The following is a 22,340-nucleotide window of genomic DNA, read 5'->3' on the forward strand; positions in this document are numbered from 1 at the left end:
TCTTCTGTAGCACCACGTTTCGAGAGCTTCTGTATTTTCACAACACGTGGCAGTATGATACACGTAACATTTCTCGTAAGATCGACACCTTCCGGACCGAGAGTCTATTACAATCATCTTTCAATACATACAGTTTATAAATCTCTCCAAGCTTAACAGGACAACAGTCCCGACTTTACGGCTGTAAGTGAGGGAATGAATAAAAGTATCTTCTTTCAACAACCTTCAAATGTTTATACCAACAGTGTTTTTTAATTTCACCGAGTACGATGCGTTTACTCCATGGGCGGTACGTGTAATTTCTCAGGCGAGCTCGTTGACTATCTGCTCGCGCCGAACGCCCGCCCAATACACGTCCGTACAGTACACACATAATTGTGGGGCAGTAGACATAGTTCTACTTTTGAAACATCCCCTTTGGAAAATTATAAATTACTGTGCTGGTAAATCTCTTATGTTATTTGATTTTCAAACAGCTGAGCAAAACTGAACGTACTCTGATACTTCTCTCTTTACTTATTCTGATCATCACTAAACTGACACACAATATTTTTAGCGCAACGCAGTCTGACTTTCAATAATCCCTACAAAAGAATGGCCCTGACTAACAATAACCTATACCTTTCATGAATCACTTACCTCACAAAAATCTTCGTTACTCGAACTACTGTAATACAGCGAGCGCCAATACTATCAGCTAAATGAAAGATTCTAACTACGGAAGGCACTAACTACTGATAGGCATAGTTAGCAAATGAAAGATTTTTTATGGAGAACAAACAATGTATTTACCTTAATAATGTTCAAAAGTCATTATTTATTTATAATCAGTTCATAACATCCAGTCATACAAATTTCCTTTTTCTGATGGACACACGTCCAGATCGTCCGCTCACAAAATTCTGCCATTTCTCTCCCCACATCCTCCAACTGCGCAACGCTACGCGCTGTTCACACCCAACTGCCCAACACTACAATAACAAATATTCCAACAAGGCAAACCAGCCACAGACTGCACGCAGCACAGTTAGTGATTTTCATACAGAGCGCTACGTGGCGTCACCAACATAAAAACCTAAGCAGCCAACTTACACTTTACCACCCTTATCTCTAAAATAACCTGTGTTCGAGACGGTGAAGACACGAGTGTCTCTAGAATTTTCTCCGGAATTCTCGAGGCACTACAGCATATCCGGGCTCGAACTAGTGCGGGACGCAGGGAAATCCCGCAAGTAATGAGGAGAAAAGGGCAAGGGGCACTACATCAGTAGCGCATGGATAAGGTGAGAATTTGGGCGTGAAAGAAGCGTGCTAGGGTGTTCCGGGCAGTTGGCTATGACCACTGTGTGCGGTCAGTGCATCTGGCTTGTAAGTAGGTGAGCTGTTTTCGAATCCCGGTCCGGTACAAATTTTCAACCTTCCCCATTGATTTGAATCAATACCCATTCACAGTTAACGTCTGTAATTCCTTTGTGTCGTCAGTAAACAAGTAGGTTACAATGAAATGAACACCCTTAGCTGCTTGTAGGCGTTGACACACGTCAACGGGAAGAGATGAAAATGTGTGCCCCGACTGGGACTCGAACCCGGGATCTCCTGCTTACATGGCAGACGCTCTATCCGTCTGAGCCACCGAAGACACAGACGACAGCGCGACTGCTGCGATTTATCGCTGGCACGCCTCGCGCGAAACCTACATTATCAACGTATTGTCCCGCACTACATTCGTAGTGCCCCGACCATTATACTCATTACTCGCAGGCGTTGCCGATTCCCGTAAGAGTTCGGGCGCTGTTTGTGCATTCGCACAGAAGAAGAAGATGGTCAAGGGGCCTGTGAGCCTTAACTATATATTTATTAAGATGGTATCTGTTCTTTCAGACATGTCCATTGGTTATACGTCCCGGTCACCTTTTGTTCGCATTGACGGCACTTTGAACAGTGGACGTCACATTTCAGATGTGTTACGACCCGTGGATCTACCCGTCATTCGATCCCTGCGAAACCCTATATTTCAGCAGGATAATGCATGACCGCATGCGCAGCTCCTGAAGGGGACTTTTTGGATACAGAAAATGTTCGACTGCTGCCCTGGTCAGCACATTCTCCAGATCGCTCACCAACTGAAACCGTCTGGTCAATGGTGGCCGAGCAACTGGCTCATCACAATACGCCAGTCACTACTCTTGATGAACTGTGGTATCGTGTTGAAGCTACACGAGCAGCTGTACCTGTACACGCCGTCCAAGCTCTGTTTGACTCAATGCCCAGGCGTATCAAGGCCGTTATTACGCCCAGAGGTGGTTGTTCTGGGTACTGATTTCTCAGGATCTACGAGGTGTGGCTAGAAAAAAACCGGACTAGTACTGGTGAAACAATAAAACGAATGCAATAAGGCTGAAAGTCGCGTGGCCTGTCACGCGACTCTCGCTCCGCCTACTGCTCGAGTTTCATCTGCCTCCTGCACTCAGTCTGCCCGTGGCGTCTGTTTTAAGTAGTTGACGTTTTGTCTGTGCGTCGGAAAATGTTGAGTGTACAGAAAGAACAGCGTGTTAACATCAAATTTTGTTTCAAACTAGGAAAATCTGCAAGTGAAACGTTTGTAATGTTACAACAAGTGTACGGCGATGATTGTTTATCGCGAACACAAGTATTTGAGTGGTTTAAACGATTTAAAGATGGCCGCGAAGACACCAGTCATGACACTCGCACTGGCAGACCATTGTCAGCAAAAACTGATGCAAACATTGAAAAAATCGGTAAACTTGTTCGACAAGATCGCCGTTTAACAATCAGAGCAGTGTCTGAGTTAACAGGAGTTGACAAGGAAAGTGTTAGGCAGATTCTTCATGAAAGTTTCAACATGAACAAAGTGTGTTCAAAAATGGTTCCAAAGTGTCTCACAATTGAACAGAAGGAACGCCGAAGAATGATTTGTTCTGACATCCTGGAAAACATTGAAAGTGATCCCATCTTCTTACAAAATCGATTCATTGGAAAACTCCTGGTTCTCCAAGAAAAAAAAAGCACGAATGTCAAAATCGAAATTCAAGGCAATGATGATTGTTTTTTTTTTTTTTGACATCAAAGGGACTGTGCACATTGATTGGGTACCAGAGGGATAAACAGTGAATCAGTATTACTACATTAGCGTCCTGGCTACCCTACATGAGCGAGTACGGAGAAAACGGAACGATTTGTGGAGAAAAAAGTCATGGATCCTTCAACAAGACAATGCCCCAGCTCACAGTGCGTTGTCAGTGAAGACGTTTTTGGCAAAACACAACATTCCCATCTTAGATCATCCACCGTACTCACCTGATTTGGCCCCCTGTGACTTTTTTCTTTTCCCCAAAGTCAAGTCAGCTTTGAAAGGAACTAGATTTGAGACTGTTGAAGCAGTAAAAGAAAAAGCGACGGAAGTAATGTGTGGACTTACCGAAAATGATCTGCAGCATTGCTATGAACAGTGGAAAATTCGTATGGAGCGGTGTAGAGACCGAGGAGGAGAGTACATTGAAGGAGATAACATGAAATTGTAAATAATTGTAAATAAATGTTTTTTCCAGCATCAGTCCGGTTTTTTTCTAGCCGCACCTCGTATGCACCCAAACTGTTGAAAATGTAACCACATGTCAGTTCTAGTATAATATATGTGTCCAATGAATACCCGTTTATCATCTGTATTTCTTCTTGCTGTAGCAATTTTAATGGCCAGTAGTGTGAAATCATTGTCTCTCAGTAAATGACGCCAGCACTCTACCGAGACCATCCCGTAACCCCCCCACCTGTGGCGGGCGGCCAGACCCCGCTCGTGGGCCGCCGCTGCTGCCGTTGCCTCAGCGACGCTCGTCTGTCTGTCTGCCTGGCTGGCGGGCCATTGTCTGAGTCGCCGCCGCCGCCGCCGCCTCCGCCCACGCCCCTTGCCGACCAGCTGGGGCAGGCAGCAGCGAGGCCAAGTGGCGCTGTCAGCCGCCATCTCGTTCGCCGTCCGTCCCGCACGACGCGGCGCGTAATTAAAGGCTGGACCGGGGCACCCGCGCCCCGTATGTACACCTGTCAGCCGCTCACCGGGCCGCCGTTGTCCAGCATTATCGCCGCAATAAATTGAGTCCGGTCGCTTGTAAAAGCGCCCAGAGTGCCGTTCGAGACGTAGATTAATGTGCGAGCGCTTTCATTGCCGGGCGCCAGCCGAACGTTCTTCTGGACGGTATCTCGTCTCGCCGTTAGCTGCAGCACCCGAAAATGCGGCGCCGTCACGTCAGACTGAGAAAGGAGTTCTGACGAAGCGGCGCCACGTGCTCGACAGTACTCTCCATCCGAATTTCTGCAACAAAGCCCTCGTTTACGTCTGAGGAACCAAAACATTATGACCACCAGCTGAATATCGTGTTGGTTCGGAACGCAATGCGGCGGTGATTCTGCGTGAGATGGATTCGGCGAGTCCTTGGTAGATTTACAAGGGTGTATGTGGCACCAGATGTACAAACACAGGTCACGCAATTCCCTTATATTTTGGACCGGTGACTTGGGGGCGCGAAACTAGCATCCCACATATCTTATAGGATTAAAATTATGCAAATTTGTTGGCAACACATCAACGTAAGTTCACTGTCCTTCTCCTCAAATCACACAGAACGCAGCATGTCATTCTCAATGGAGACAAGTCTTCCGAAGTAAGAGTGATTTCAGGAGTGCCTCAGGGGAGTGTCGTAGGACCGTTGCTATTCATAATATATATAAATGTAGATAACATCGTAAGTTCACCGAGGCTTTTTGCAGATGATGCTGTAGTATATCGAGAGGTTGTAACAACGGAAAATTTTACTGCAATGCAGGAGGATCTGCAGCGAATTGACGCATGGTGCAGGGAATGGCAATTGAATCTCAATGTAAACAAGTTTAATGTGCTGCGAATACATAGAAAGATAGATCCTTTATCATTTAGCTACAAAATAGGTCAGCAACTGGAAGCAGTTAATTCCATAAATTATCTGGAAGTGCGCATTAGGAGTGATTTAAAATGGAATGATCATATAAAGTTGATCGTCGGTAAAGCAGACGCCAGACTGAGATTCATTGGAAGAATCCCAAGGAAATGCAATCCGAAAACAGAGGAAGTAGGTTACAGTTCGCTTGTTGGCCCACTGCTTGAATACTGCTCACCAGTGTGGGATCCGTACCAGATAGGGTTGATAGAAGAGATAGAGAAGATCCAACGGAGAGCAGCGCGCTTCGTTACAGGATCATTTAGTAATCGCGAAAGCGTTTCGGAGATGATAGATAAACTCCAATGGAAGATTCTGCAGGAGAGACGCTCAGTAGCTCGGTACGGGCTTTTGTTGAAGTTTCGAGAACATACCTTCTCCGAGTAGTCAAGCAAAAAAAACAACGTAACAAGGCTTTCGTTTCTTTCATTTTGATATTCTAGCATTTTTTGTTGATGGGTATTTTTCCTCAAATATCTTTTTCAAAATTCCTGTTCATAAAGACGTTTCATTATTTTAGCATTTTCCAAGTTCGAGTTCCAATTTTCAGAAAAACCTCATTCGCTGTTCTTCAAAATCCCATGGTCACAATAAGAAAGTACTGTTCACAAAATCAGAACTGCACTGAATTCGATGTTGAGAAGGGTACTGGCAGCAACAACAACACACACACACACACACACACACACACACACACACACACACACACACACACCACCTTGCTTCTCTCTAATTTGTACGTTCTTTCCGCTTTCACAGTACGAAGTATTGGGGGTTCTCTACATCAGTGTCCTTCCATCAGTGAGCAGCACGGAAATTTTTCAGATTGATAAAAGATAGGCAATTGTTAAGACTTTTTATAGCAAGCGTGAAGAAAAAGTTACGCCCATCTTTTCCCAAAATATTCGAAAAAGTGTTGTACTCAAGAGGTCTCACATTTAAGTGGAAAAAATTGACTTATCATATCACAGTTCGGATCTCACATAGGTTGCTCGACTGATAATGCTATTTACACATTCATCCACAAAATGTTACAAGCCTTAAATAATAAAATGTCGCCATTTGGTATTTTCTGTGTTCTTATCAAGGCGTTTGACTCTGTAGATCGTGTTACACTCTAAGAAAAACTAAAGTTTTATGGAGTTGATGACTTTGCACCCAGTTGGTTTAAATCATACTTAACAAAGAGACTGCAGAAAGTTGTGCAGGGTAATTCAAAAAATGGAGGAACGTAGAGAATTTTAGTGAGCGGGGAGAAATACCAAAGGGAGTCCCGCAGGGTTCAATGTTGAGTGCATTCCTGTTCCGTATATATGTGAATGATTTTCCACTTAACATTCAACAAGCAGAATTGGTACTTTCTGCAGACGATACTAGTGTTATTTACAATAAATACCATTAGAGAGCAGCCAACAGAAGAGATTGTTAATCATGTTTTAGAAAGAACTATTAAATGTTTCTCTGGTAATGGACCACCCTAAAATTTTGATAAAAGATTCAGTTCTGGACAACAAATAGTCATACCCGCAGTTGATGCACCACATAACCAGGAGTCAATAAATAAGGCAAAATGGTGCAAAATTTTAGGTGTAAATATTGATGAAAAACTGAAGTGGAAGAAGCAGATTACTGAGCTTCTCAAACAATTAGGTAAGTTAAGCTACTTTCGTTCTTCCTGTGATTGCTAGTATCTGAAACAAACAAATGAACGAACCATTTTAACGGTTACATCACACTGTATCCCGCTAATGAACTACGTCATAAATAATACATCACAATTTGAGAACAATAGTGATATCCATACAACAGCACTAGAGGAAAAAAAGACGTTTCTTACCCGTTATTGACGCTGTCAGTGACTCAGAAAGGAGTTCGATGTGCAGTAACAATTTTTTTTTTTATCATTGATCCAATACCCAGAAAAAGTCTGACAGGTACCGAAGAAGGTTTTATATCTAACTTAAAATCATTCCTCCTGGACAAAACCCTCTATTGCAGGTACCGATTTCTGTTTAAAAATTAGTATCCTGTAAATGCTGACCACTGCGACACTTCGCTCGATACTGCTTCTAGAGACAATGCAGTTGAACACATTAGAGGCTAGACGACACATCTGCGTTGCGCAGCAATTCCAGAAGACGCATTGTGTAGGTACTCTCGCGTCCGTCGGCCGTCGTAATTTAATATATTATTATTATTGTTATTATTATTTTTTGATTGTTGCCGACTTACGTGGTGGGCCTTAATAAAAATGATATTTAAGTTGAACAGTGTAATACACTTTTCATATTAATTTCCTCGGCTAGTCAGTTCACTTTAAAGCAAGAAATCTTTAGTTATTAATTAAAATTGCGGCCCACACACGCGTGAGAGTATTTTTCTTGCCTCCGTTAACCATTGTATTGTAGTCGGAGTCCTGGCTCTGGCTCTCGGCTATGGTACTGAAAATAAGAATCTTAGAGCTAAGTATTTTCTGCAACGTCGGGCGGCTGTGGAGAAAAATTAATATTACGCTAATAGCGGGCGAGTTTTCCGCTTCCGCTAATTTTTCATAAGTTAATATCGCCACGTAATGGCGTCGTTGGCTGCATCGGCCGCTGCGATTGTTGAGCTGTAAATTACTTGAATGCAGCTTAATTCAAGGAAGGCGGACATGAAATCGGGATCACCTCTTACAAATTAAAAGTGCACAATAATATTAAATCAGTATATTATATGCTTAACTCATACAAATATGCTTACATTTGCCAGCACTCGCAAGATGTCCGTCTGTACACCATAAAGACAAGAGAAGAAGTAATGAAGACGACTAAAAAAATTAACAAAAGAGTGTATCTTGTCACCTCTTTAGATCATTTTGTCATAAATCATTTCTTTGCATTTGAAACTTGGACAGAGAAATTATTATTTTACGGCTACATGAAAAAAAAAATCTCTTACAAATTATGAATGTCTTCTTTATAAATATTGTTTTTAAGTCTTTTCGTAATATGGCACTGGGGGCGCTATATACATTAGAGGCTAGACGGCACATCTGCGTTGCACAGTAATTCCAGAAGACGCATTGTGTAGGTACTTCATAACAAAGTTCATCTTTCCTGTCTGTTCTCTTTAATTGGAACCTCGTATTTTCCACTCAAGAGGGGAGAAAACCTCTCCGTCCGTCGACGATGCTTGGAACGGATGCTCCGTACCCTCCTACAAGTTCACCTATCTCCAAAAGAAATTTTCCTTCTCCGTGAAGTTACGGAATAATCTACTTCATTTTTCGCACCATTTACGCCCTTCCTCGTCCGATCACATAAACGTGCCCAAGTTCTTAACGTTTAGCAGAAGTGCTGCGAAAAGTCTGCGAACTTCGTCTACCGTGCGATTATCCTCGGCCGCATCGTATGTGAATAGTTTTATCGATATCGATAACATAAGACAGAGAAAACACATGGATTCCATCCAGTTGTGCGTCTTTATAAATAGTTCTTTACCACGCATTTTGACCAAATTCTGAAAACAGTTTCGAGAACAAAAGTATACCCCGTCAAAATGTCGCCAGTAAAACTTTGTGATTTCGAACTGTTTTTGTTATGACAGGCCTATTATGTTTCCACAATAACAGATTTGGAATTTTATACTCATATGGACGTAACATGCTGCGGTATGTATTCCTAGGGCAGATTATAAACTTGACAGAATTTTATTCACACTGACTTCTCTAAACTGGTTCCCGATCCCCAATCTTGGGTTTCGTTTCTGCCGTAGTGGAATTCCTTGATCATTTTATTCTGACAAGGAATGATCGGCGTGTGTTTAATTACGTTCATTCAATATGGAAAGGTTTTCAAATACTGCTACTAATCACAAAATTATTTAGCAACATAATTTTAGTGATACCTCATCATCAGGCTTTCTCTCTCTCTCTCTCTCTCTCTCTCTCTCTCTCTCTCTCTCTCTCTCTTTAATTTATTGTCACAGTCGCCCATTTTCCAATGTATAACGCCACGCCAAGCAAAATCAGTGATACGACAGCAATACACGCAGAAGACGTTGCTACCGGCAATACCAGTATAGACATATCTATAGTCAAATCGAAACTAGCCTTGTTTTCACCGCAATCTTGTGTTCTGCACTGCTCATTTGTTTTCTGTGTCGTGCTTTAAAAGACACGGCTGGGAAGTCTGTGAACAGTGGTGAAGAAATCCAAAAGAGCCACGGAAATAGCGATGTCTCAACACATCACAAGAAAACTGCTACGCCACAAGAACAAAAAAGACCATAGCAGTCACAGAAAGAAGCTTTAATATTTGGATAAACATGTGTTAAATGTTTTTGTAATCCCTGATGATGAGGTATCACTTCGAAACATGCCATTAAATAAACAATTTAGCTGTCAACAATTTTGTTACTGGTAGCGGTATTTGAAAACCTTTTCATATTTTTGAAACCGTCACAGTCGATTAATAGTCAATATGGCTTCAAATCATTTTAAGTTCAAAGAAGTCCGTCGCTCTGTGTTCCCAGAGTATGCGTGTCTCATTCTGATATCTGCCTTATTGCCAATATCAGAAGATGATCTCCAGAGTTAACGGAAATTCTCCATGGACCGAGATCTTGATAGCAGCCATCGGTCGCTCGTCGCTACTGCGGTTTCTTCGAGAATGTGAGAGCATTTGGTTTAGCGTTCACAGTAGTTTTGTTGGAAACTATTACTCAGTCGCTAAAGTCACTCATTGTCATTTAAATCATTGTTTATAAGATTAGATAGTGACGGTATGTCTCTTCCTGGTGTAAAAACCGCCAGCACTTTCTAAAACTGAGTTGGGCGTAATGTCGCCCTTCAGCATTGGGACTAAATTAGTACCGGCGAAGAAATTAGGAACGACCACAAATGTAAGAAGACAGTTCATGCCATCAATGCTTCAACTGTCTGTACATGACATTGTGTTAAGGTACTAAAATCTTCATACAAGAACAGTTCTTCGGATGTAGAATAAAAAGAAATTGACTTCTAGAAATGGTAGCGCTAAGACTCCAAGGCAAAGAACAGAGTGAGAACTTCACGCTGCAAAGTCGGCAACTATTGATAGTTAAAAGCAAATCAACCACTTACTGTAGAAAGGCAACATGTCCACATTTCCTTATTTTCCACTAGAGACAGGAATCTGAATAAAGCCGGTTAAATGCAGTTTTATCTCCTGACAAGTGTTTCTGGTTTCTTGAAGTAGTTACACTTGCTGAATACATGACGTAAGGGAAAAGTGGGGAAGGGGGGCGACTTTCTTGGTGTTGGGCATGTTCCCTTTCTGCAGTACACTAAATTTTCGAATTAATTTTCGGATAAGTTACTTGTTTTAAAATAGAGTTGTACATATAACCGTCTTTTATTATAATAACATTGTTGGTTACATATTTCTGAATAATATTTGACGTTGTGCATGGATCCATTACCCAGTTATCTTCATATATATCACGACATACCGTTGTTATCAGCCATGATGTGATTGAATTTTAAAACCGTATCTTGTCTTGAGGGATATAGACCAATGATTTCTTTGTGTCATCCATTTTGGTGTTCTCTGTAGGTAGTACAGATATGCATGCTTTCTTTGAAGGGAGTTGCAAAGATTGTCTGGCTTTTTTTAGTCCAAAAGTGTCCATCGTCAAGCCAGTAACATTCATGTTGCACATAATGCTGCGGATTTTCAGCTGGAAAGGTCACCTCATGGTATTTTGAAACATTGAGAAGCCCTTTCAGATGTCTAGGAACGAATTTACCAACTGTACTACAGAAATCATCGCTCAGAAAGTTTCTTTTATAGACTCTAGGCCACCAGGAACTGTAGTCGATAAAAGCATCCACCTTGAGTTGAGCTATGGAAAACTTGTTATCGTCTGTGTGGAATGGTATGAGCTCAACAATGTTACCCACTGTAGTATCTTTCCTCTTTCCGCCAAGATGCCCCTGAATAGTTCCCTGCATGCAGTAAACGGCGTTGCCAGACCCGTATTATCGTGTAAACAGGGTTCCTTTTTGCGGTAAACAATGCACTGAACCACTCTGAACCATAATTGAGAGAAAACTGAAATTTATCAATTTCAAGTTAGTTGCCTTTCAGCAGTGAGCAATTCAAATATAAGCCCCAACCAGAAAAAAAATCTGGAAAACCTCATAGAAGTAAATCGCCCAAGAAAAATTTTATAACGCCGCAACGCTTTCGGACGTTGTCCTCTGTACGCCGGAGAGAGAGAGCGAGAGAGAGCGAGAGAGAGCGAGAGAGAGCGAGAGAGAGCGAGAGAGAGCGAGAGAGAGCGAGAGAGAGAGAGAGAGAGAATTCTGAGCAGGCGACTGGGCTGTGTTCTGAGTGAGTGGTGAGCTGTTGTAGCAGCACGGGAGAAGACAAATGGTGTCCTGTGCGTCCTTACCATGAATACGTTTACTTTCTTACAGAGATTTAGTCTCCATGAATTCATTTTCGGAAGTAAGGTGGAAGGAGTATATAGAGGGTTTATACAAGGGCGATGTACTTGAGGACAATATTATGGAAATGAAAGAGGATGTAGATGAAGATGAAATGGGAGATAGGATACTGCGTGAAGAGTTTGACAGAGCACTGAAAGACCTGAGTCGAAACAAGGCCCCGAGAGTAGACAACATTCCATTAGAACTACTCATGCCCTTGGGAGAGCCAGTCCTGACAAAACTCTACCATCTGGTGAGCAAGATGTATGAGACAGGCGAAATTCCCTCATACTTCAAGAAGAATATAATAATTCCAATCCCAAAGAAAGCAGGTGTTGACAGATGTGAAAATTACCGAACTATCAGTTTAATAAGTCACAGCTGCAAAATACTAACACGAATTCTTTACAGACGAATGGAAAAACTAGTAGAAGCCAACCTCGGGGAAGATCAGTTTGGATTCCGTAGAAACACTGGAACACGTGAGGCAATACTGACCTTACGACTTATCTTAGAAGAAAGATTAAGGAAGGGAAACTTACGTTTCTAGCATTTGTAGACTTAGAGAAAGCTTTTGACAATGTTGACTGGAATACTCTCTTTCAAATTATAAAGGTGGCAGGGGTAAAATACAGGGAGCGAAAGGCTATTTACAATTTGTACAGAAACCAGATGGCAGTTATAAGAGTCGAGGGACATGAAAGGGAAGCAGTGGTTGGGAAAGGAGTGAGACAGGGTTGTAGCCTCTCCCCGATGTTATTCAATCTGTATATTGAGCAAGCAGTAAAGGAGACAAACGAAAAATTCGGAGTAGGTATTAAAATTCATGGAGAAGAAGTAAAAACTTTGGAGGTTCGCCGATGACATTGTAATTCTGTCAGAGACAGCAAAGGACTTGGAAGAGCAGTTGAATGGAATGGACAGTGTCTTGAAAGGAGGATATAAGATGAACATCAACAAAAGCAAAACAAGGATAATGGAATGTAGTCGAATTAAGTCGGGTGATGCTGAGGGAATTAGATTAGGAAATGAGGCACTTAAAGTAGTAAAGGAGTTTTGCTATTTGGGGGGCAAAGTAACTGATGATGGTCGAAGTAGAGAGGATATAAAATGTAGGCTGTCAATGGCAAGGAAAGCGTTTCTGAAGAAGAGAAATTTGTTAACATCGAGTATAGATTTAAATGTCAGGAAGTCATTTCTGAAAGTATTCGTTTGGAGTGTAGCCATGTATGGAAGTGAAACATGGACGATAAATAGTTTGGACAAGAAGAGAATAGAAGCTTTCGAAATGTGGTGCTACAGAAGAATGCTGAAGATTAGATGGGTAGATCACATAACTAATGAGGAAGTATTGAATAGGATTGGGGAGAAGAGAAGTTTGTGGCACAACATGGCTAGAAGAAGGGATCGGTTGGTAGGACATATTCTGAGGCATCAAGGGATCACCAATTTAGTATTGGAGGGCAGCGTGGAGGGTAAAAATTGTAGAGGGAGACCAAGAGATGAATACGCTAAACAGATTCAGAAGGATGTAGGTTGCAGTAGGTATTGGGAGATGAAGAAGCTTGCACAGGATAGAGTAGCATGGAGAGCTGCATCAAACCAGTCTCAGGACTTAAGACCACAACAACAACAACATCTCATTTTTATTGATCATCGTCGAATTAATAGTGCGAATAAACCATAATTACAATTCCTACTATTATTCCGTTAAAAACTAAGAAAACGTGTGGGAAGAAGAAACGCGCACCCTTCGTCACGTCAGTCGCTTCCTGCATTTTCCGTTCTGTGCCTTTCGGCAGAGGTTTCTTTTCCGTTGAATTCCGTGGTTTACCATATTAACTGGGATAAATCCTTCACAAAATTCTGCCCGCATAACTAAAACAAAATACCCGGCATGTTTGTTGTTGGACATTTTTATCGCCGCAATTCACTCGTATCGACACTCAAAGATTTTACTATTTCATTTTACCTCCCTCTGCGTTCCACCAACACAGCCAGTCCATATTTGCAGGGCTCGCATTCCATAAAAGGCATCAGTCTAACTTTTCTACAAATTACTGAGTAATTTAAAACTCCAGTTCTATTGACATCAACGGTAACACATAAGTACAATGGATAAAATGTCCCTGCTTGCTATGTTAACAAACTAGTTTCTAAAAAGACGCGCGCGCGCACGTACACACACACACACACACACACACACACACACACACACACACACACATACATTATTGAGCGTTGACCTTTAACAAGAAATGTTTATGTTCGTTGTTGTTAAGAGTATGAACACATTTGAGGGAACTTCTTGCTTCAGTTGAATTCCGGAAATGACCAATCTGATTCCTTTCTTTGTCTAGAGCAGTCAAAGTGTGTGTGTTCGATGTTGTCGATTCCTCAGCAGTCGCAATATAGTGCTAGTACGACATGAATTCTGTAAAGGGCTTGTCGGTAGCAGTCGTGGTTGAATTCCAATTTCCCATTGGCCATTACGAATCGCCTTTTGTACCCTTTGCCCGTGGACGTACGTTTCATACTACAGGGTGTTTCAAAAATGACCGGTATATTTGAAACGGCAATAAAAACTAAACGAGCAGCGATAGAAATACACCGTTTGTTGCAATATGCTTGGGACAACAGTACATTTTCAGGCAGACAAACTTTCGAAATTACAGTAGTTACAATTTTCAACAACAGATGGCGCTGCAAGTGATGTGAAAGATATAGAAGACAACGCAGTCTGTGGGTGCGCCATTCTGTACGTCGTCTTTCTGCTGTAAGCGTGTGCTGTTCCCAACGTGCAAGTGTGCTGTGGACAACATGGTTTATTCCTTACAACAGAGGATTTTTCTGGTGTTGGAATTCCACCGCCTAGAACACAGTGTTGTTGCAACAAGACGAAGTTTTCAACGGAGGTTTAATGTAACCAAAGGACCGAAAAGCGATACAATAAAGGATCTGTTTGAAAAATTTCAACGGACTGGGAATGTGACGGATGAACATGCTGGAAAGGTAGGGCGACCGCGTACGGCAACCACAGAGGGCAATGCGCAGCTAGTGCAGCAGGTGATCCGACAGCGGCCTCGGGTTTCCGTTCGCTGTGTTGCAGCTGCGGTCCAAATGACGCCAACGTCCACGTATCGTCTCAGGCGCCAGAGTTTGCACATCTATCCATACAAATTTCAAACGCAGCAACCCCTCAGTGCCGCTACCATTGCTGCACAAGAGACATTCGCTAACGATATAGTGCACAGGATTGATGACGGCGATATGCATGTGGGCAGCATTTGGTTTACTGACGAAGCTTATTTTTACCTGGACGGCTTCGTCAATAAACAGAACTGGCGCATATGGGGAACCGAAAAGCCCCATGTTGCAGTGCCATCGTCCCTGCATCCTGAAAAAGTACTGGTCTGGGCCGCCATTTCTTCCAAAGGAATCATTGGCCCATTTTTCAGATCCGAAACGATTACTGCATCACGCTATCTGGACATTCTTCGTGAATTTGTCGCGGTACAAACTGCCTTAGACGACACTGCGAACACCTCGTGGTTTATGCAAGATGGTGCCCGGCCACATCGCACGGCCGACGTCTTTAATTTCCTGAATGAATATTTCGATGATCGTGTGATTGCTTTGGGCTATCCGAAACATACAGGAGGCGGCGTGGATTGGCCTCCCTATTCGCCAGACATGAGCCCCTGTGACTTCTTTCTGTGGGGACACTTGAAAGACCAGGTGTACCGCCAGAATCCAGAAACAATTGAACAGCTGAAGCAGTACATCTCATCTGCATGTGAAGCCATTCCGCCAGACACGTTGTCAAAGGTTTCGGGTAATTTCATTCAGAGACTACGCCATATTATTGCTACGCATGGTGGATATGTGGAAAATATCGTACTATAGTGTTTCCCAGACAGCAGCGCGATCTGTTGTTGACAATTGTAACTACTGTAATTTCGAAAGTTTGTCTGCCTGAAAATGTACTGTTGTCCCAAGCATATTGCAACAAACGGTGTATTTCTATCGCTGCTCGTTTAGTTTGTATTGCCGTTTCAAATATACCGGTCATTTTTTAAACACGCTGTAGCTTCTCAGCCTTCCGTTGTGCCTTCGGTATATTTGCGTGGCTTAGTCTGTGCTAGGTGACCTTGTGTAGATCTTCGGTCTCGCACTTCTTGTCCCGTGCGCTTCTGTCCATGCCTGCGACAACAGCAACAGTCCCCCGTCTCTTGGAATTTTTTTTTTTTTTCCCTGTGTACTTTGCCTGCCGATCGGCTTTCTTATTCCTCACAATCGCGCCATGCCCACCATCTTCCGTCGAGAACGAGTTAAGATACAGTGCGCGTTATGCTGACAAATCGTAGTGTCAGCTTTGCTGTCTGGTCGCTTGCCGAAACAGAAGAAGATTCTCTGAATTGTGCCTCGGGCGAGGATGTAGCAGATGTGGACAAACTGTGCGATGTGAAGACGCTTCGCAGAGGCGGTCGGCGGCCGCGAGACTGTCACGCCTGATTAGCATTCTTCGTCAGTGTGTTTTATTGCTGGACGCTATAGCTGGTGACGCAATGCCCGGCTGCTGTGTCGGTAAGCCAAGGCCAGGTCGCCTATTGAGTGGAAGCTTGACTGTGTCGGTCGATAGCTAGCGCATACTTATCCATCGCGTGCGGCGTGTACTGTTCCTTTTGATATTCCCGCTTAAGTTTTTCGTTCACGGAACTACGTTTTATCTATTGATACGATATATAGATATCTGAATTAGTGACGATTCACAAAACACTTTCCTCCTTTCTCAAAAATAGTGAACAGCACGATATGTTCTTGTTTTCGCAACCTCCGTGACGTTGTGCAAACAGGGTGTCATAATTAATAGCAAAGTCTACACGGATGAAAGATACAATTGTACAGGGCTATTACAAATGATTGAAGCGATTTCATAACTTCACTGTAGCTCCATTTATTGACATATGGTCACGACACACTACAGATATGTAGAAAAACTCATAAAGTTTTGTTCGGCCGAAGCCGCACTTCAGGTTTCTGCCGCCAGACCGCTCGAGAGCGCAGTGAGACAAAATGGCGACGGGAGCCGAGAAAGCGTATGTCGTGCTTGAAATGCACTCACATCAGTCAGTCATAACAGTGCAACGACACTTCAGGACCAAGTTGAACAAAGATCCACCAACTGCTAACTCCGTTCGGCGATGGTATGCGCAGTTTAAAGCATCTGGATGCCTCTGTAAGGGGAAATCAACGGGTCGGCCTGCAGTGAGCGAAGAAACGTTTGAACGCGTGCGGGCAAGTTTCACGCGTAGCCCGCGGAAGTCGACGAATAAAGCAAGCATGGAGCTAAACGTACCACAGCCGACGGTTTGGAAAATCTTACGGAAAAGGCTAAAGCAGAAGCCTTACCGTTAACAATTGCTATAAGCCCTGACACCCGATGACAAAGTCAAACGCTTTGAATTTTCGGCGCGGTTGCAACAGCTCATGGAAGAGCATGCGTTCAGTGCGAAACTTGTTTTCAGTGATGAAGCAACATTTTTTCTGAATGGTGAAGTGAACAGACATAATGTGCGCATCTGGGCGGTAGAGAATGCGCATTCGTGCAGCAAATTCGCAATTCACCAAAGGTTAAACGTGTTTTGTGCAATCTCAGGGTTCAAAGTTTACGGCCCCTTTTTCTTCTGCGAAAAAAACGTTACAGGACACGTGTATCTGGACATGCTGGAAAATTGGCTCGTGCCACAACTGGAGACCGACAGCGCCGACTTCATCTTTCAACAGGATGGTGCTCCACCGCACTTCCATCATGATGTTCGGCATTTCTGAAACAGGAGATTGGAAAGCCGATGGATCGGTCGTGGTGGAGATCATGATCAGCAATTCATGTCATGGCCTCCACGCTCTCCCTACTTAACCCTATGCGATTTCTTTCTGTGGGGTTATGTGAAAGATTCAGTGTTTAAACCTCCTCTACCAAGAAACGTGCCGGAACTGCGAGCTCGCATCAACGATGCTTTCGAACTCATTGATGGGGGGACATGCTGCGCCGAGTGTGGGAGGAACTTGGTTATCGGCTTGATGTCTGCCGAATCACTAAAGGGGCACATATCGAACATTTGTGAATGCCTGAAAAAACTTTTTGAGTTTTTGTATGTGTGTGCAAAGCATTGTGAAAATATCTCAAATAATAAAGTCATTGTAGAGCTGTGAAATCGCTTCAATCATTTGTAATAACCCTGTAGAAGCAAAAACGTACTACTAAACATGGCGTCCGCGAACGAACCGTTTATGAGAACACTGAGAATGTGTGATTGCGAACCACCGCTGACTTCAATATGAAATATTCACATAGTTGGTTCAGATGTATTTGAAATGTAAACTTTTGGATGAGGTCCTCGTCTGATTGGAATCAAAGCTTGCATAAACCCCACATGCTGTTCATTAATCAGCAATGCGTCTCATCGAATGTGTGGTTATGGTTACTAGGTAATCATATTATTGGACCACACAATTCTTGCGAGGAAACTTGGTGGATGAGGGATTCTTAGATTCCCGCCGCGGTGTTTTTCAGCTTCGCTTGAGGATGCTCCCTTTGGACAGAGTCGGGGAGTGCGGCATCGGCACATTTTTTTTCTGCTGCTGTGAGATATCTAACGCACTAATACGCCCCAACATGGATAGATCGACCAGCGTCTGTATCTTAGCGTCCAAGATCGCCTGATCTCAGTCCACTGAATTTTTATGTCTGAGGTCATACCAGAAGTGAAGCTATTCCGTTGATAACGATTGAAGGACTGGAGCTGCGAACTGTATTGTCCCGTCAAGCTTTATGAGGTCATCTGGGGGTGTTTAAAAGAAACTGTTACTGCAGAGAATAGTACACTACTGCATCTACATGCGATGGAGACACATTGAACGCATCCTTTAGCAGACGAGGGTATACAGTAAGTTGTAACAGGTGAAGTGCTGAAGTATAATTGCATTTCTTATAAGGTAGGCCATTGGTGCAATTTGAGTCCAAGTAGATGAATTCTTAATCGAAAAGTCAACGTTTCAAGTACGAGGTGCATTCAAGTTCTAAGGCCACCGATTTTTTCTCTAATTATCTACTCACCCGAAATTGATGAAACTGGCGTTACTTCTCGACGTAATCGCCCTGCAGATGTACACATTTTTCACAACGCTGACGCCATGATTCCATGGCAGCGGCGAAGGCTTCTTCAGGAGTCTGTTTTGACCACTGGAAAATCGCTGAGGCAATAGCAGCACGGCTGGTGAATGTGCGACCACGGAGAGTGTCTTTCATTGGTGGAAAAAGGAAAAAGTCACTAGGAGCCAGGTCAGGTGAGTAGGGAGCATGAGGAATCACTTCAAAGTTGTTATCACGAAGAATCTGTTGCGTAACTTTAGATTGATGTGCGGGTGCGTTGTCTTGGTGAAATAGCACACGCGCAGCCCTTCCCGGTCGTTTTTCTTGCAGTGCAGGAGGGAATTTGTTCTTCAAAACATTTCCGTAGGATGCACCTGTTACCGTAGTGCCCTTTGGAACGCAATGGGTAAGGATTACGCCCTCGCTGTCCCAGAACATGGACACCATCATTTTTTCAGCACTGGCGGTTACCCGAAATTTTTTGCTGGCGGTGAATCTGTGTGCTTTCATTGAGCTGACTGGCGCTTTGTTTCTGGATTGAAAAATGCCATCCACGTCTCATCCATTGTCACAACCGACGAAAAGAAAGTCCCATTCGTGCTGTCATTGCGCGTCAACATTGCTTGACAACATGCCACACGGGCAGCCGTGTGGTTGTCCGTCAGCATTCGTGGCACCCACCTGGATGACACTTTTCGCATTTTCAGGTCGTCATGCAGGATTGTGTGCACAGAACCCACAGAAATGCCAACTCTGGAGGCGATCTGTTCAACAGTCATTCGGCGATCCCCCAAAACAATTCTCTCCACTTTCTCGATCGTGTCGTCAGACCGGCTTGTGCGAGCCCGAGGTTGTTTCGGTTTGTTGTCACACGATGTTCTGCCTTCATTAAACTGTCGCACCCACGAACGCACTTTCGACACATCCATAACTCCATCACCGAATGTCTCCTTCAACTGTCGATGAATTTCAATTGGTTTCACACCACGCAAATTCAGAAAACGAATGATTGCACGCTGTTCAAGTAAGGAAAACGTCAAAGTGGGGATCATCTGGGATGGAGAAGACCTCGGAAAGGTGGGAAGCGAAGTGGTTGGCCTTACCGAGGTTGTCAGAAAGGTTCAAATGGCTCTCAGCACTATGGGACTTAACTTCTTTGGTCATGAGTCCCCTAGAACTTAGAACTAATTAAACCTAACTAACCTAAGGACGTCACACACATCCGTGCCCGAGGCAGGATTCGAACCTGCGACCGTAGCGGTCGCGCGGTTCCAGACTGTAGCGCCTATAACCGCTCGGAGGAGGAGGAGGACAGCCCGCGGAGGGAGAGTGGGACGGTGTGGGTGGATGGTTTTAGTAGGAACACGGGCCTCCCCGGCGTCAGTAATTACACTGCTGGCCACCGTAAATGCAACACCAAGAAAGACAAGAGGTAGCACAACAAAATTTATTTTGTAGATAACATGTTGACCAAGTATCAAATGATTACGTTTACAGACGTCTGTGACATGTGGTTCCTGCCAGAATCAGTAGTCAGAGTAGCCGCCATTGTTGGAGATCACCGCTGCCACACGTCTCGGCATTGAGTCAGAGACGTTGGATGTGTTCCTGGGGTACAGCAGCCCAAGCAGCTTCCACACGTTGCCAAAGATCATCTGGTGTGGGAGCTGGGGATGTAATCTGGGTCACTCGTTGAGCAACCAAGGACCACATGTTTTCTATCGGCGAAAGATCTGGAGAGCGAGCCGGCCAGGGAAGCAATTCAATCTGGTTATTGACGAAGAACCTTTGGACAATGCGTGCGACGTGTGGTCGCGCATTATCCTGTTGAAATATGGCTGTGGCCGAGCCCTGAAGGTAAGGAAGGACAACTGGCTCCAGCACCTCGGATATGTAGCGCCGGCTATTTAAAGTACCGGCAATGCGTACTAGAGGCGTGCGAGAGTAATATCCAATACCGCCCCATACCATAATACCCGGTGCAAGACCAGTGTGGCGGTGCATAATGCAGCTGTCCAGCATCCTCTCTCCACGGTGTCTCCACACTCGAATCCGACCATCGTGGTGCTGCAGACAGAAGCGTGCCTCGTCAGTAAAGACAATGTCATTCCATTCTGCCGTCCACATCCGTCTGTCATCACACCATTGGCGACGGAGACGTCTGTGGTTCTGCGTAAATGGTAGACGAAGCAATGGACGTCTTGCGGACAGACCACTCTGCTGTAAACGGCGTCGAATGGTACGCGCAGACACTGGATGATGCGTTACAGACGCAATGTGCTGTGCTATGGTTCGGAATGTCACTGAGCGATCCGTCACTGCCATGCGTACAATTTGCCTATCAGCACGTGCAGTGGTGCACCGAGGTGAATGCGATCGACCACGTCGGTCCGTCGTACCCTCCTGCATCCAACGGTCACATATCCGCATTACAGTTGTTTGGTTTCGTCCAACACGACTAGCGATTTCTCTGTATGATAATCCACAATCTCGGTAAGCCACTATCCTTCCTCTGTTGAACTCGGATACTTGATCAAAAGATGTTCGCTGTTGTCTACGAGGCATAACTGATCGTCTTGCGAAACAACCACAAGTTAAACACACGTGCCGAACGTACACTCGTCGAAATCGCCAGGCCTTAAATGGCGCTATGAGGTGGCGCCACAGGCGCGCGTGATGTGCGTCTGCGCTGAAATTCTAATCAGTTGCATATCTCATCGCTGCAAACTCATGGTGTAAATTTCACTTGATTCAGATGCTTCCTTCAGGGTGTTGCATTTACGGTGGCCAGCAGTGTACCTTCTGAAGGAAGGATGAGGGGTGGATGGTGTCAGGATGGCGATAGGCAAGAGGGTGGCTTTCGACCTGTTCCCCACCCGTCTGCGCCTCGCATATATACCCGTACTTTCCTCGCCGCGACGCGTTCCCGAAACGCCGCTAGGCGGCATTGAAGTGGGCGGTGGTCAGCGATCTTGTTGTCCAGAGTTAACAGGTACTGCCGCGGTCGCGCTTGCCCGCTGGCACCTGCACCGGCGCGTGTCGCAGAGCAGGGCCGCGCCGCCACCTGCCTTGGCCTCTGGAGCGCACGCAGCACTCAGCCCGCAGCCCGGGGTCGCCGCCACGCGGCCTCTGCGTGTCACTGGCCGTGCGTCTATTGTTAGCGGCGGCCGCGCCCGCCCACGCGACACACTCTCCTCTCCTTTCCTCTCCTCTCCTCTCCTTTCCTCTCCTCTCCTCGTCGCCACCCACTCACTGGAGTGGCTCCCAGGCGTCCTCAGGGGACCGCTCCAGCAGCGGGACGACGCCGAGGAAGCGGCAGCCCGTCCACGATTGTAAACACACACTCCCAGTCGGTAGTTTCCAGAGTGTTGCGCTGTATAGGAACGAGGCTCGACTCAGCATGACACTTTCTATAAATTGCCCAATAATGGTTTATAAAACATGCTCATCTGCGAACGTTTCTGTGCTCGGATTCGAGGTGAACAAGCAATGAAATAATAATCCACCGAATCGAAAAATATGCTGTACTGCGAAATAAAAAAAGACATAATCATCAAAATGACGAATTGGGTGAACTCAGAATTTGCTGCTGGATGTTAATCCACGGTAACAAGCGGGGATCCTCCTGGGATTTCTGCCCACATGGTAGTTGAAACGTAGGTGCTCAGTCCAATGAGGTCCTCACTTCAAGGAAACAAGCTCCGGCCAGTAAAACCGTTCCCAACTGCTTGGACAACCTCCT

The 22,340-nt window shown here is 44.5% G+C and overlaps 1 long non-coding RNA gene across 1 annotated transcript in view; it reads left to right on the forward strand.

The window, feature by feature from the left end:
* LOC126474950 (uncharacterized) overlaps positions 1-22,340 on the forward strand; it is a 456,943-nt gene that overhangs the window by 368,422 nt on the left and 66,181 nt on the right. The window lies entirely within an intron of this gene.

Source organism: Schistocerca serialis, chromosome 4, assembly GCF_023864345.2.
Source record: "Schistocerca serialis cubense isolate TAMUIC-IGC-003099 chromosome 4, iqSchSeri2.2, whole genome shotgun sequence".
Taxonomy (NCBI): Eukaryota; Metazoa; Arthropoda; class Insecta; order Orthoptera; family Acrididae; genus Schistocerca; species Schistocerca serialis.